This window comes from Bufo gargarizans, chromosome 6, assembly GCF_014858855.1.
Source record: "Bufo gargarizans isolate SCDJY-AF-19 chromosome 6, ASM1485885v1, whole genome shotgun sequence".
In the NCBI taxonomy this organism is placed as follows: Eukaryota; Metazoa; Chordata; class Amphibia; order Anura; family Bufonidae; genus Bufo; species Bufo gargarizans.
The window spans coordinates 192,925,577-192,942,713 of record NC_058085.1 but is presented as its reverse complement, the minus strand read 5'-3'; the positions used below and the strand labels follow the sequence as shown (position 1 = coordinate 192,942,713).

Genomic DNA, 17,137 nt, shown 5'->3' with positions numbered 1-17,137 from the left:
TAAAAATATCACATGACCTAACCCCTCAGGTAAACGCCTTAAAAAAAAAAAAAAGCAGTGCCAAAAAAGCTATTTTTTGTCACCTAACATCACATAAAGTGATCAAAAGGCATATGCCCACCAAAATAGTACCAATCAAACAGTCACCTCATTCTGCAAAAAATTTGACCCTAACTAAGACAATCGGTCAAAAAATAAAAAAGCTATGGATACAATAAAACATCTTTTTTTTGTTTCAAAAATTCTATTATGTAAAACTTAAATAAGAAAAAGTATGCATATTAGGTATTGCCACATCCGTAACGATCTGCTCTATAAAAGTGTCAGATGACCTAACCCCTCAGGTGAACGCTGTAAAAATAATTAAAAACAGACAACCAATTGCACAAGACGATCGGCATAAAAATAAACAAAATATGGTGTTCAGAAAATGGAGGCACAAAGACATAAAAAAAAAAAAAAATGCTTTATTATGTAGAACTGAAGAAAAAAGAAAGTAGACATAGTTGATATCATTGCGTCTGTAACAACCTGCTCTATAAAAATAGCACATGATCTACCCTGTCAGATGAATCTTGTAAAAAAGAAAAACAGTGCCAAAACAGAAATTTTTTGGTTACCTTGCCTCACAAAAAACATAATATAGAGCAATTAAAAATCTTATGTACCCCAAAATAGTACAAATAAAACTGGCACCTTATCCCCTAGTTTCCAAAATGGGGTCACTTTTTGGGAGTTTCTACTGTAAGGGTGCATCAGGGGTGCTTCAAATGGGACATGGCATCTAAAAACCAGTCCAGCAAAATCTGCCAGTCTGCAAAATTTTCAGGTGAATAAAAAAGCTAAAGATTTAGGGCTGTGTCACACGAGCGGATGCCGTGTGCGACATACGCTCCGTGAATGACAGCCAAGACCTGATGCAGACTGCAGAGGCACGGAGCATTAACATGATTGATAATGCTCCGTGCCTATCTGTAACCTCTTTACTACGAAATCACAGTGAGATAAAGTTGTGACCGTGATTTCGTAGTAAAGAGATCACAGAGAGGCACGGAGCATTATCAGTCATGTTACTGCTCCGTGCCTCTGCAGTCTGCATCGGGTCTTGGCTGTCATTCACGCAGCGGATGTCACGCACGGCATCCGCTCGTGTGAAACAGCCCTTATAGACATCTCCTAGCAACCATCAGTGAAAAACGCATTGCATCCAGATTACATTCTAAGGCCCCTTTCACACAAGCGAGTTTTCCTCTCGGGTGCAATTTTTTATTTTTTTTTTACACGTGTGAAAAATGCATCAAAACTGATTGCACCCATGCGGAAAAAACTAACACTGAATACAATTGCAGACAAAACTGACTGAACTTGCTTGTGAAATGGTGCGAGCTTCACTGAATACAACCTGAACAGAATCTAACGTAATTCGTGACGGAATAAAAATGGATCCATCATAATAGAAGTGCATGGCCAAGCATAACGGATCCGTCTGGTTTCCATTATGCAGGATGGAAAACAAAGTCAGAAGGTTACGTTATGCTTGGCCATGCACTTATATTATGATGGATCAAAATGGAATGCCTCTTAAAGGCATTCCGTCATGAATTCCGTTATAACGCGACCAATAACGAAATTCCTTCAGTACCCGAACCCGATGAGGTTCGGGTTCGCTCATCCCTAATCCTGACACAATCTGTATCGTTTGTGTGAAAGAAGTCTAAGATGATTGAGCTATAATGAGCGTTTATGTCGGAAGAGAGAGAAAATTCAGATCCTGCTAATAGAGCATCTCAGCTCTGCACAGAGAAAACGACTCCATATTTTTTAACAAAGACCAATTGAAAAAATGATTTTTACCTTATGAGTACAATGCAATAATTAAAAGAATAAATAAAAAATCCCAAAAGGTGTACATAGTCCTAAATAGCACTTGCAGAAGGGGACATATTCCCTGTGCTACCACTCATGTTATGTTCACTGGTTACAGGCTGCAACATCACCAGCAATGACAAGCCTGCTGATTGGCTGTTATGGTCACTGGACCAATGAACGTTATGTCAGCAGTTCAGGTCCAACAGGAATCAGAGTGGTGGTCACTGAAGGTGGGATGTGAGATATTTTAAGGTTGAATGTTTTTTTTTTCATAGTTTTAATAAATCTTTAAGAATCACTTTAAAATACGCCCAACCAGGTTAAAACGTCTTAGTAAACAGTGGGGATCTCACTCCCGCCAATCAGCTGTTTAACTGTGGCACTCCATGTGCAAACTAGAGATTTTTCTTTGACCCCAGCGTGTGTGTCTTTGCTTAATTCCTCTGTGCACGTAAAGACAATATCTACTAATTTGGAGCAGTAAATCAACTTACCTGATCCAAAACAATTACCGTACTAAAGCATTCATACCGCCGGATAGAATTGATCATGGTGAATTAAAGGGGTTATCCGGTAATTTACATTGATCACCTATCCTCTGGATAGGTCATTAATATCAGAACGGTGGGGGGCCCACATCCGTGACTCTGCCAATCAGCCCTTTAAAGAGCTGTTGGTCTGTGTGCGCCGCAGCCTTTTCCTAGGCCAGTGACATCACTGTACATTGGTGACATGGCCAAGTTGCAGCTCAGCCTCATTCAAGTCAATGGGGCTGAGCTGCAATGCCAAGCACAGCGGTTATACAATGTACAGTGCTGGGCTTGGAGAGCTGCCATGGCGCCAGCAGAGCGGTGAGCGCAGCGGCTCCCTGAAACAACAGATCGGTGAGAGTCCTGAGACTTAGACTCCCTCCTAACCAATGTGATAATGAGCTATCCTGAGGATAGGAAGTCATCATCATTTCCTGGATAACCCCTTTAAATGTGCCTGTATTGCTGCAAACGATGTATGGTCGCAGCCATATCTTTACTTTTATTCATATGCAAATTAAGTGACTGGAGCACTGGGGATCTAGCCTAGTCTTGGAGCTCCTCTCGATCTCCTTTCCTCTCCCTCATTGCCATTACCCTCATGGTCTGATTTGACAGGGTCATGCATCCTCACTGTTCAGAAGCCCGGCCCTGAAATCTTGTGCTTGCACTGATGAGACTTCATTGGCACATGCGCGGTTGATATCACAAAGGTTTTCCCCGCTGATATCTGCACTAGGTAAGCGTCTATGATGTCAGTCTCCTCTGAGAAGAGTCTTCTTCCTTTTAGAGGACACCAACATCAGCGCTTGCGCAGTTCTCAGTGGCGAGAGCCTTGTGAGATCAACCGTACATGCGCCAATGAATCTCACTGATGCAAGCACAAGATTTCAGGGCTGGGCTTCCAAACAATGAGGATACATGACCCTGCTAATCAGACCATGAGGGTAATAGCGACTGGAGGAGAGAAGGTGAAGTGGTGCTCCGCGGGGATAGGCCTGCCTCCCAGTGCTCTGAGCACCTCATTTGCTGCAACCATACATGAGATTGCAGTAACATAGGGCTCATTTAATTCACCTTGACCAACCCTACTAGGCAGTATGTAAAGTAAAGGAATCTGTTGGCAAGATCTTGGACTATGACGTGCAGTAATAAGTGAGTAGTACTGCAGATAAGGATTCCAGATCACCAGTTTTTTCTAATGCTCCCCATTATGCCACTAAAAATGCACACCCTCTACTGCCATGCTGTACTAATCGAGAAGACTCCTGTTAGGGTTAGCATGGCGGTCTGGACTCTGTATTTCAGTGCAGCTCTGACAGTGGAGGAACCGAGTGTAGTAGGAAAATAACGATCTGGACTCCTTATCTGCAGGACTACTCATATATTACGGTCTATACTGACTATAATAGTCCAAGACCAGGGTGACAGATTCCCTTTAAGGGGAGGCTCTCTTGGAAGAGGGACGTTTAAATTATGTGAGGTAACACTACACTGCATTGCCATGAGTTATATATAGTAAAATTAGGTGACATTCCCAAATGCTGGCCTTATAATACTGGGGGGAGGCTTCATAATAAGGGGGGGGGGGGGGGAAGTGGGGCTGCTGTTCAGTGAATACACACATGTCAGGGTCTCATCAGATTCACCGACTACTTCTCCAAGCTCTTGAGCAATGGGGGGGGGGGGGGGGGGGACGACAATATACTGTATGGAGGGCACAAGGAGACAGTATACCGTATGGGGGGGGCCCACAAGGAGACAGTATACCGTATGGGGGGGGGGGGCACAAGGAGACAGTATACCGTATGGGGGGGCCACAAGGAGACAGTATACCGTATGGGGGGGGGGGCCCACAAGGAGACAGTATACCGTATGGGGGGGGGGCCCACAAGGAGACAGTATACCGTATGGGGGGGCCACAAGGAGACAGTATACCGTATGGGGGGGCCACAAGGAGACAGTATACCGTATGGGGGGGCCACAAGGAGACAGTATAGCGTATGGGGGAGGGGCCACAAGGAGACAGTATACCGTATGGGGGGGGGGGGCCACAAGGAGACAGTATACCGTATGGGGGGGGGCACAAGGAGACAGTATACCGTATGGGGGCCACAAGGAGACAGTATACCGTATGGGGGCCACAAGGAGACAGTATACCATATGGGGGGGGGGGGGCACAAGAAGACAGTATATTGTATGGGGCTTATACAATAACATGTCTGTTGCCTCCATACATTATAGCAATGTCTCCTTGTGGCCCCACTGTATGCGCCTACACTGCACCCATTTTAGAAGCGTTCAAAGCTGTCAACTACGACCATCATTATGACGTCACTCAGGGCCAATTCTAGCCTTTCTATTGCCTGAGGTAAAAATTTAACTGGTGCCCCCTAAATTCTCAATCCACCCCTCCTCACAGTCCTACCGTTAGGCCTCCTGCACACAACCATGTGCGTTTTGCTGTCTGCAAACCACCGACCTGCATGCGTCCGGCGCTAGAAATGCCTATTCTAGTCCGGATGCAGACAGCACACAGATTTAGAAATGAATGGGCCACATTCGATCTGCAAAATATATGGTCTAGAAATAAGGCCTTAAAAGGGATGTGCAGCAATTTATATTGATGACCTATCCTCAGGATAGCTCATCAATATCTGATTGGCGGGAGACCGACACCCGATACCCCCACGATCAGCTGTTAGACGAGGAGGAGGTGCTCCATGCTTTACAATACGCGTGGTTTCCTCTGGAGCGGTGACAGAGTGTAATTACAAGTACTCACTCCATCACTTCCCCTGCCTTCAGCCCCCTTCAACGTACAGCCCCATGTAAAATACATCACTCCCCCTGCCTTCAACATACAGTCTCATGTAAGATACATCACTTTCCCTGCCTTCAGCCCCTCCAGCGTACAGTCCCATGTAAAATAAATCACTCCTCCTGCCTTCAGTCCCTTCAACATACAGTACCATGTAAAATACATCACTTTCCCTGCCTTCAGCCCCCTTCAACGTACAGCCCCATGTAAGATACATCATTCCCCCTGCCTTCAGTGTACAGTCCCATGTAAAATACATCACTCCCCCTGCCAGCATACAGTCCAAGGTAAATAATATCAACCCCCGACCCCTCTAACATACAGTCCCATGTAAAGTGCATCACACCCCCTGTCTTCAGCATACAGTCCTATGTAAAATACATCACTCCCCCTGCCAGCATTCAGTCCGAGGTAAATAAGATCAACCCCGACCCCTCTAACATACAGTCTCCAGTACAAGGATCACCCCTCCTCCCTTCAGCCCCAAAGTAAAAAGAACAATGGTTGTTCCCATCCACAGCCACTGCATCATCTGCTCCTCTCTCCAACAACCTGCTCTGTGCCAGAGTCTAAACTCTGCAAACCCCGCCCCCTGGATCACGAGACTCCGTCTCCTCCTATGGCATTATACCTGCCGAAGCAACTCCATGCTAGTCACTACCTCGCCCAGTCCGGGCGCATCCTCCCCCCACCGCCCTAATCATAATGGGCTGCTCTCCAAGGATTTCCAGTATCAGTTTATGACACACACCAGTCAGGCACCACCCATTGACATGAATGGAGGGGGGAACGGGGTTTGTACTTCCTGTGTAACTGAGGGAGGAGCACGGTACGTACACTGCGTGACCACAACTTTACAGCCTGGTCTGCCCTAACTTCACACTGCTTCGCTGAGTGTTCTGGCTGGGGAGCGTGAGGTAAGTGCCCCTGGGGATGGCATTTCCTTTAGTAGGTTCTGGGTGTCGCTTGGGTGACGTGTGGCAAGGACCATAACATTCAGCTGCTGTCCCCCCTGGTGTTTATGGACTGGGTATTGTGACTGTAATGATAATGACATTGCCCTGCTTCCTACACATTCATATAGATGTGCTGTGTGTAAATCAGTGATAAGCCCTGCATGGGACTGCTGAGCAGGGGGATTGGCTGCAGCGGTCACGTGCCGTACACCGGTACATCCCCGCTGCAGTATGTAAACAAGTACCACAACATTTGTTTTATTTTAGGCTATTGCGGGGCTTGCCAGAGATTTTTAATGATCTCAGACAACCCCCTTTAATACTGCCTCCAGTCATGAACTGATAGATCTGTGTGACGTTTAGCGTGCCTACAGTCGGTGAGAGCGACCGCCATGTTTCTGGTATACAGAATAATCTAAAAGTCCCTTTACACGGGACAATTCAGCAGGTGGTTGTCGGGAGGGAAGCGTTCCTTCCCGGCAATCGCCTGCTCATCGTGAATGCTGTATTTACATGCAGCGATCTCCTCCACAGTATGGAGAGGAGTGATCACTAATGCCATTGCTCATCCCTATACAGAATCATTGATTGCCTGCAGCAGAGGCTGTTTACACAGCATCATCTACCACCGGCAAACGCTAATTTAGGTGCCCGCACACACAAGCATATTACCGGATGAACGAGCGTTTCGGGTAATCGGTGGCACCTTTTCCCCGGCAGATAATCGGCGTTCCTATGAACACTCATTAGCGATTATCTGGCGGATTCTCAGCCGGTGTAAATTGGCCTTTGTCCCTGTTCACACTGGTTGCACCGTTTGTTCAGTATACGTCTCCTGCAGATGCACACCATGAAAGTTTAGCTTTTCCTTACAGCTCAAAAGGGCGTTATGGTTATCCACACGACGGGGTAACTATTAGATCGGTGGGGGTCTTACATCTGGGACACCCGCCGTTCACGAAGATGGGGACCTGAACGAAGCAGCTGGTTGGGCACTGCCACTCCACTCATTTATGGGAATGTATCACCACACCGTTCTCCTGATTGGTGGGGGTCCCTTTGATCTAATAATTAGAATATTAAAGGTGTTGTCCAATGAAACAAAAATAGTTATGGGGGGGGGGGGGGGTCAAAGAGAAAACTACTCGGACATTGGCTGGCTTCTCTCTTCACTACATTTGGCCCCTGCCTTTTCATGCAGCAATGGTCTCGAAATGCCCCTTCAGGCAGTGGCGACTCACGTTGGTGGAAAAAATGCCCATTAAAACGCAAAACTGGTTAATGGCTGTTTTTCTCCATGGATCCCTTCTTGAGAAAGTTTGCCTTCAATTGTATGAGCCCTTTCGGTCTGTGAAAACGGACTAAATAGGACGTGTCCTATTTTTCAGGTTCGGGTCATCAAAAAAATGACCATGTGAGTAACCCCATAAACTCCCATTAATCTTAAAACGGTCGTGTGATGGCTTGTAAAAAAAATCGGATGTCACATGGGCGTTTGTCACTGTTGTGTTAAATATAACTTTAGGCGGCGATTAGCGGAATCGGCGTTTCCTGCGTTGAGACGAGTCGCGAGAGGAGAGCAGCAGAGAATTGGTGAAGAGTACATTGGGGGAATCGCACTCTGTGTGTCAGCATAATCCTCCGTTCTGGACATGCAGGGGTGTACGGCATTATACTGATTTATAAGGGTCCATTCACACATCCTGTTTTTTTTCATCCTGAAAAACGGTCCGTTTTTTGCGGATCCGTTGTTCCTGAAAATGTTTCCGTATGTCATCCGTTTTTTGCGGATCCGCAAAAAACGGGAACATGTATACATTTCAATAATCAAATAAAGTTGTTTGGATTTCTTTGAAAAAAAATTGAAAAAAAAAAAAAAAAAAAAATATTTATGTGTTTCCAGGAACGGAATCCGCAAAAAACGGATGACATACGGAATGACATCCGAATGTCATCCGTTTTTTGCGGATCCATTGACTTTGTATTGTACCAGGATCCGATTTTTCAGGACAAGAATAGGACATGTTTTATATTTAAACGGACATGCGGAACGGAACAACGGAATGCTGTCCGATTTTTTCCAGGACCCATTGAAAATGAATGGGTCCAGATCTGGTCCTGATCTGTTCCTGAAAAAACGGAACAGATCAGGAAAGAAAAAACGGACGTGTGAATGGACCCTAATGCTGTGTGTCTCTGTATGACCTTACTCCTATAGGATCCTAGTGCCAGCTTTATGTCAGTATAATTCTGTAGAAGTAAGGTCAAGCAGAGGCACACAGCATTATAAATCAGTATAATGTCATGCGCCCCTGCAAGTCCAGAACGGAGGATCACGATTCCCGCAATGTACTCGCCTGTGTGAAACAGCCCTTATATTTATAAAGGGAGTCTGTCAGCAGTTTTAGCCATACTAAACTGATAACGGACTATTTAGGGGCCAAAGAGAGCAGTAGGAAAATACCTTTTGTGGCCTTTTTATCAGGTGTAGTGTGAAAATGCTCCTACGCGTGCTCTGGAGGTGCAGCAAAGTCCAGCAGAATTAAGGTACTTCCACATGGGAGGTAAAATACAGCGGAAAAATCGGCTGTGCATTTTGGAATGAATCCACTGCAAAAATGGCATCAGTTTCATGGGCATGGCTCTGGATTCACCCTCTGCATTGAAAACGGGTTAAATCCGCAGTGGAGATCACCAGCACAAAATGACATGCTGCAGGTTAATTCACGCTGTAAATGAGATTTCAGGTACTGCGCAGTGTCCATGGTGGTACATGTGTGGTGTGTCAGCCGTGTAAATCTACATGTTCACCTCCCACAAAAGGTATTGTTATCCTCTCTCCAGCCTGGTGCTGTCAGCAGTTCAGCATGGTTAGTACTGCTGACAGACTCCCTTCAGGCCCCTGTGACCTTGCGTAGAAGACCCTTTTAATAATGACATGCTATCACTCAAACAGAAGAGCTTTTACTGCACGCCTGGCCACTTTAGGAGTTAATAGCGGTAGCATTTTCTGGGGTGTGAGCTGCATGTATCAGTCAGGCCTCAGCAACAGTAGATGTTTGGTGATGCGCCCCATCCAAAGTCTGAAACCACAGCATGGCGGCTGATTTTATAGAATTGGTGTTGAGCCACGAAACATTGTGTTTTAGGGTAGGTTCACGTGTGTGGCAGTGTATTCCAGTAGTTTGTTCTGGCAGAGGAGTGGACTACTGGAAATAGGTCCACCAGGTCCCAATTCACTAATGGGAGCCACCAGATTTCTGGCAGAAAGTCGTCATTCCTGCCAGGAACCTGATGGCTCCCCTCCCATTATAATGACTAGGGATCCGTTGGGTCGCTAGTCACTGTAATGGGAGCTGTACCGATACTGTATACAGATGCACCAGCCGAGCCCTCTCCATACCTGTGTGGATCAGAGGTTAGGTCAGTAGTGACTGTGTTCCTTCTGTCCTCCAATCTGCACCCCTGCAACTCAATTGCTCATCGGTTGCTATGGCAGCTAGGGGCCTTCTTTCAGACTCCTTTTACACCTTGTGTCAGGGTAATAGAATGGCAGTAAAATTGCTATTCACAGCAGTGCCGTTCTCTAAGCCGCTGGTTTGGTCCTCCTGTTGTTTTGCATAGCAGGCATGTCCAAACTGCGGCCCTCCAGCTGTTCCAAAACTACAACTCCCAGCATGCCTGGATAGCTTACAGCTAATAGGGCATGCTGGGAGTTGTAGTTTTGCAACAGCTGGAGGGCCGCAGTTTGGACATGCCTGGCATAAGGCTGCAGCAGCGGCTGGGGTGGAGCGCAGCCAATCGCTGTTCTTACGCTAGAGGTTCACATCACCGTCAGAGTAACAGAAAACAAACAAAGAAAAAACTGATCCCTTATTTTAGAGAGGACCTGTCGCTACTCCTGACATGTCTGTTTTAATAGCTGCATGCATTCTCCATGTAATAACAATTCTGGAACATCTATTATTATGGCTCTGCCATTTTAAAAAAACGATGATGTGAACCCAACCTAAGAACTGATTGGCTGCACTCATACCTGCAAGCCACTGCTGCAGCCAGAAGAACAGAAAACGAAACATTGACGTGAACCCGACTTGGCTCGGCTATTTCCGTCAGCCCCATAAATGAATGGAAACTGTAGCTGTGCAAGCTCAGTGCTCTCCCATTCACTTGTATGGGGAAATCGCTTGGCGGTGGGCAGACCGCGGCGTCCTCTGGCCACCACCTTACCCGCTTAGTTCTCAGCGTAGATGTGGGACCCACACTTATCAGACAATGGGGGCATATCCTAGCAATATGCCCCCATTGTCTGTGATGGGAATACTCATTATGCACACGACTGTTGTTTGGGTCCGCATCCGAGCTACAAAACACGCGGACAGCACTCCGTGTGCTGTCTGCATCCATTGCTCCGTTTTGTGGCCCCGCAAAAGAAAAAAAAAAAATAGAACATGTCCTATTCTTGTCTGTTTTGCGGATTTCTATCTATGGGTGTCCCGTTCCTTTCCCCATGGCGGCATCTGTGTTTTGCAGATCCACAATTTGAGGACTGCAAAACAAGCCGCGGTCGTGTGCACGAGGCCTAAGGCTGGGTTCACACCTGAGCGGATTCGATAAGCGCTTTTTACAGGCGTTTGTATCAGGCGGAAACAAGCAAACGCCCATTTAGGCGCGTTCCCACTGAAGTCTATGGGCGGGAACGTGCGAAAATATGCCCCAAAGAAGCTCCTGTACTTCTTGGGGCGTAGGGCGTTTTCCAGCACGTTGTACGCGCTGGAAACCGCTCAGGTGAGATCCATGCCCATAGGGAAACATTGGTTTTTGCCTGTTGAGCGTTTTACAGCGTGTAGGAACGCGCTGTAAAACGCTCAGGTGTGAACCTAGCCTTACAGTAATTGGAATCTTTTCATCCCTTGTCCTATTAACCTTTATAGAGATTTTTACGTGATCCTTGCTGAGCTGTGCCTCATGCGCAGCAGGGAGGTTACCATGGCAGGTATGGGAAGCTTCAGAAGTGTCCAGGTTGCCATTGTAACCAATCAGAGCCCTGCAATTTCACTGCAGGGGCTCCAATCGGAAGGCAGAGGGAGCCACATCCCTCTGCCTAGCCTCACAGATGCCGCGATCAGTGTTGGTTGCTGCATCTGAGGGGGTCAAATGACTGGGTTCGGCGGGATCGCCGTTCCCCGTCATTGCGGCTGGCTGTCTACTGTATGATACATCCGGCAACCGCCCCGTATGGAGGAGGCTCACTGTAACACCCTGCTCCATACAAGCCCTCAACCACTGTACTGGTACCTCACAGTGGTTCAATGGGTTAAAAGGTTAAAGCAGTTGTCTATTCGGGGGCAACCTCTTTGAAAATGAGTGCAGTTGTGGCGATCAGCTGATTGATGCAGGTAGAGACCCCCAGTAACAGCTGTAATTCCCACGCAGCCATAAACTTATGAAATGTAGTGTTTAACCCTTTCACTGCCAGAGGTGTTTAGACAATTTCACCTCTAGTATCCAGGACAGTTTTCACATGTATAAGTGAAATCTAAATTACAAATGAGAAAAATCACTGATCCCCCATGGGCAGTGTGCAGGTGCCTCTCGGTGCTTTATACATTCAGACACCTTCATGCAATTTTTTGCGTCAACCTGTAATTTTTCAAAACGGTTGCATAGAAGTTGTGACCAAGCAGAACGCTGTGCCCACAGCTGGAGAGAAAAGTTCACCATGTGCAGGGTTATACTTACCTCACGCACATATCTTCAGAAAATCACCAGAGTTGGCAAGAGCGGAAAGCTGGCTGTAAGCTGGAAATTTAACAATCCGCCCCCCTATACATTTCCTGAAAGCAGACAACTTTATGATTGCAGTTGCCTTGATGGCCTGTTGACAACCATGTTCTCCTTAACCCCTTCAGTACTGAGCCACTTTTCACCTTAAATCCCAGGCTGATTTTTGCAAATCTGACACGCATCACTTTATGTGGTAATAACTTTGGAACACTTTTACTTATCCAGGCCATTCTGACACTGTTTTCTTGTGACACATTGTACTTCATGAGAGTGGTAAATTTGAGTCACTATATTTCACCTTTATTTCTGAAAAAAATCCCAAATTTACCCCAAATTGTGAAAAATTTGCAGTTTTCAAAATTTCTATTTCTCTGCTTTTAAAACAGAAAGTGATGCCTCATAAAATATGTATTACTTAACACTTAACATTCCCCATATGTCTACTTCATTTATTTTTTTTTTATTTTTTTTTAGGGCATTAGAAGGCTAAGGCCGCTTTCACACTTGCGTTGTCCGGATCCGGCGTGTACTCCATTTGCTGGAATTACACGCCGGATCCGGAAAAACGCAAGTGTACTGAAAGCATTTGAAGACGGATCCATCTTCAAAATGCTTTTAGTGTTACTATGGCACCCAGGACGCTATTAAAGTCCTGGTTGCCATAGTAGGAGTGGGGGAGCGGTATACTTACAGTCCGTGCGGCTCCCGGGGCGCTCCAGAGTGACGTCAGAACGCCCCATGCGCATGGATGACGTGCCATGCGATCACGTCATCCATGCGCATGGGGCGCCCTGACGTCACTCTGGAGCGCCCCGGGAGCCGCACGGACGGTAAGTATGCTGCTCCCCTGCTCCCCACTACACTTTACCGAGGCTGCCAGGACTTTAGCGTCCCGGCAGCCATGGTAACCACTCTAAAAAAGCTAAACGTCAGATCCGGCAATGCGCCGAAACGACGTTTAGCTTAAGGCCGGATCAATGCCTTTCAATGGGCATTCATTCCGGATCCGACCTTGCGGCAAGTCTTCAGGATTTTTGGCCGGAGCAAAAAGCGCAGCATGCTGCGGTATTTTCTCCGGCCAAAAAACGTTCCGTTCCGGAACTGAAGACATCCTGATGCATCCTGAACGGATTTCACTCCATTCAGAATGCATTAGGATAAAACTGATCAGGATTCTTCCGACGACGGAACTCTATGCCGGAAGACAATAACGCAAGTGTGAAAGAGCCCTAAGAAGTTTAGAAGCAATTTTTCAAATTTTCTACAAAATTTCCAAACCATTTTTTTTAAAGCACCAATTCAGTTATAAAGTGATTTTGAGGGGCTTACATAATGGAAACCACACGTAGATGACCCCATTTTAGAAACTACACCCCTAACATTATTCAAAACAAACTTTGTTAGCCCTTGAAGTGTTCCACAAGAATTAAAGGAAAAAGGAGGTGACATTTCAAGATTTCACTTTTTTGGTGTTTATTTTTATGTTAATCAATTTTTTTTTCTTACAACACAGCAAGGTTTAACAGCCAAATAAACCTCAATATACATTACTTTGATTCTGCAGTTTACAGAAATACCCCATATGTGGTGGTAAACTGCTCTATGGGCACATGGCAGTGGTCAGAAGGAAAGGAGCACCATATGGATTTTGGAGGCAGATTTTGCTTGAATGGTTTTTAGGCGCCATTTTGTATATGAAGAGACCCTGACATACCCTCAAAAAGTGACCCAATTTTGGAAACTACATTCCTTAAAGAATATATTAAGGGGGTACTGAACACTTTGACCCCCCAAGTGTTTTATGGAATTTGGAAACACTTGGCCGCGAAAATTTAAAGTTTAATTTTTTCCAACAAAATCTTGCTTTAGCCCCATATTTTTCATTTTCACAAGGGGTAACAGGAGAAAAAGCACCCCATAATTTGTTACCCACTTTCTCCTGAATACGGCAACACCACATATGTGGTGGTAAACTGCTGTGGGGGCACATGACACGATTCAGAACGGATGGATTGGTTTACGGGTGCCATTACACTTTTTGTGGCAAGGTTTTGGCATAGTTTTTTTTTTTTATATATACCTTTCTTTTTTTTTTTTTTTTTTTTTTAGCATTCACCTGAGGGGGCATCTCATGTGATATTTATATAGAGCAAGTTGTTACAGACGCGGCGATACCTAATATGTCATTTTTTATTTAAGTTTTACTCTGTGAAAGCCTTTTTGAACAGAATAAAATCTAGTTTTTTGTAGCCATTTTCTGAGAACCATATTATTTATTATAATTTTATTTTTTTACTTTTTGTGCAGTTGTCTTAGCTAGGGTCTCATTATTTTTTTTTTTTTGCGGGTTGAGATGACTGTTTGGTACCATTTTGTGCTAAATACTCCCACTGTCCTGGAGACCAGAGAGGCTGATGCTTTTTCCCTATAGTGTGCAAGCATGACCACTGCTGATGGATTGCAGGATGGTCGTAACCATGGAAAATTAAGCCAACAAAGGAAGCAATATGGACAATCACAATACACAGTACAAGTGCCTTGTATTAACGTTGTCTACATATTAAATGCCACTTTCTGAAGTGAGGCAACCCCTTTAATTTGGGATAGAAATTAGTTTTACAAAATGCATAAAAACAAACATTTACATCTAAACCCACATCCAAGCAGAGGTTTACATGTAAAACAATGTCAAAATAATATACTGAGGTGTGAAAAGCATATGTATACTGCAAGTGTACATCACCAATAGCTTGTGCTCCTAAACAGATGCCATGCAGCATTGTCATCCACAAATACGTTAGAAATGCATAGTGTACACAGCAAACAGTGGTTTTATCAAATGATATAACTGAAATTCTAATTTGTGACTAAATGAGTCATTACAAAAATGAATCTGATGACTAAGTTAATACCAAATGCTCAGTGCCTCTATACTAAGTGCTGCATATGTTAAAGGATTTTTCCGGGTTCAGAGCTGAACTTGGACATATCCCTGTTTTCACCCCTCTGGGACCCCTGATATGAGCATCGGAGCATTTCATGCTCTCCCTTACCCTATATCGGGCAGTCTAGTAGTGGCTTTTATGTTTGTTTTTAACAGTGCCAGGCAAAGGCCAGGGCAGCACTAACTGCTGGGTGAAAACGGGGGTATGTCCGCATTCAGCTCTGAACCCAAGAAATGCAGAAGAAAACACAGGAGTGTACCAACCAACCTTTGCATGCAAGTATTGGGAATTATATAGCCAGTGCAAATTGTAATACTAATGTTATATACTCCATAAGGCTGCAATCAGACAGGTTTAATGGAACAGTTTTTCCGGGTGACTACCGGAGAGACGGATCCGGTATTGCAATACATTTGTAAGACAGATCCGCATCCAGATCCGTCGACAAATGTTATCTGTTTGCATACAGGTTGCCGGATCCAACTACGCTAGTGTGAAATTACCCTTACCCTTCCTCTGAGGTCATATACAGTTGGGCACGGAGAAGGAAGGATCTGTAATTCCTGCAGCCTGTCGGCTTGTCCCCTTCCCACTGCCCCCCCCCCCCCCCCTATTTCCTCTTCCTGTAGCAGCTAAGGCCTCCTGCACATGACCGTAGGTGTCCCGTTGCCGTATTGCGGACCGCATTTGCAGATTCAAAATACACGGGCACCATTCATTTCAATGGGTCTGCAAATCCGGAGATGCGGAAGGGAAGAACGGAACCACTACGGAGTGAGCCAGGTCTTATTTTAAGATCTAAGCTTTAAAACAAGACCATGATCCCTGTTCTAGCTTCTCTAAGGCTGGGTTCACACCTGAGCGTTTTACAGCGCGTTCCTACGCGCTGTAAAACGCACAACAGGCAAGAACCAATGATTCCCTATGGGAATGGTTCTCACCTGGGCGTTTTACAGCGCGTACGATCGCGCTGTAAAACGCCCGACGCTCAAACAAGTGCTTGAGCTTTTTTTTGGGCGTTTGTCGCGCGTTCCCGCACATAGATATTCGGGAACGCGCGACAATGTGTGCACCCCTGTCTCTGTATGCGCGATTGTAAACGCCCGTACAATCGCGCATACAGAGCGCTCGTTTCAGAACGCTCAGGTCTGAACCCAGCCTAAATCTGAAGATATAGGGGCACATTTATCCAGCTGGAGTAAAGTAGAACTGGCTTAGTTGCGCATAGGAACCAATCAGATTCCACCTTTCATTTTCCAAAGGGGCTGTCCACAAGCCAGTTCTATTTTACACCAGTTTTATAAATGATCTCCATAGCCTTTATAAATCGGGTTGGAAGTGAGAGCTTCAGCAATATGTAGCTCTATTTCAGACCTTTTTCTAAGGGCAGTAACTGCCAATAGTGCTGCAATCTTGGTCTTCTTTTAAAGAAGATAAAAGATGCTGAAGAATTGCTATTTCATGGATAATTTAGTAAAACGGACATGTCAGAAGTAGTGTCTAAGTACAGGAAATGCTTCATTACTGCAGTCAACAAATATGGGTGGTGACCACCAGCATGTCAGTGCTGGAAAGGTTGGGGATGACCTTTTGCTGCCTGCCCTGATCCTTGGATTGACTTTTGAGTACACAAACTTTGCCTGCCCTGGACCTTTGCCTCTGATTAGTTTTCCCTGACCCCTCAGTGTTCTTCACTGGTGTTTCTTGGATCAGCAATATAATCTACAGAGACTACTCCAAAAGGTACCAATGTGTTGATTGCGAACGGTGGTCTCCTTCACTGAATGAGGAGCTGACTGTCGAGACAGAACGCTTCCTTCCCGACAATTGGCCGCTCCACTTAAAGGGGGCACTTAGATTAGCTTTGAGTATCCTAAAGTCCAATTTGTTCAGTAGTCACAGTGGTTCCACATCCTCATTTCTAACAAGTAAGCTGGGGGGGCCTTTGTTAGCCCCTCTGGCTGCAGTAGTAATGCAGCAGCTTTCCAGAATGGAGTTGAAAGGGGCCAATGGATGACATCGGCAACTCCCTCCCTTTGTATAACAGCTTAGACTCTGCAGTTGCTGGACCACGGCATCTAAGGGGTTAACACTATCTGAGACCAAATTATTTGATTAATAACAGCCTCGGCATTGGGATTGCAGCACACATATCTCTTAAGCGCCACTGTGAAAAGGCAGCACATCACAAGGAGTACACTTAAGGGGGTATTCCGGTTACATTAAATT

At 45.5% G+C, this 17,137-nt stretch overlaps 1 protein-coding gene across 2 annotated transcripts in view; it reads left to right on the top strand.

The window, feature by feature from the left end:
- The first annotated feature begins 5,952 nt into the window (after nucleotides 1-5,952).
- TSPAN14 (tetraspanin 14) overlaps nucleotides 5,953-17,137 on the top strand; it is a 51,433-nt gene continuing 40,248 nt past the window's right edge. The window contains exon 1 of one of the 2 annotated variants that reach the window (XM_044296425.1): nucleotides 5,953-6,137. The gene's annotated coding sequence lies outside the window, so the exon portion shown is untranslated. Of the gene's footprint in view, nucleotides 6,138-15,162; nucleotides 15,184-17,137 lie in introns of those variants that run through there. The other variant, XM_044296426.1, reaches the window with a different exon arrangement.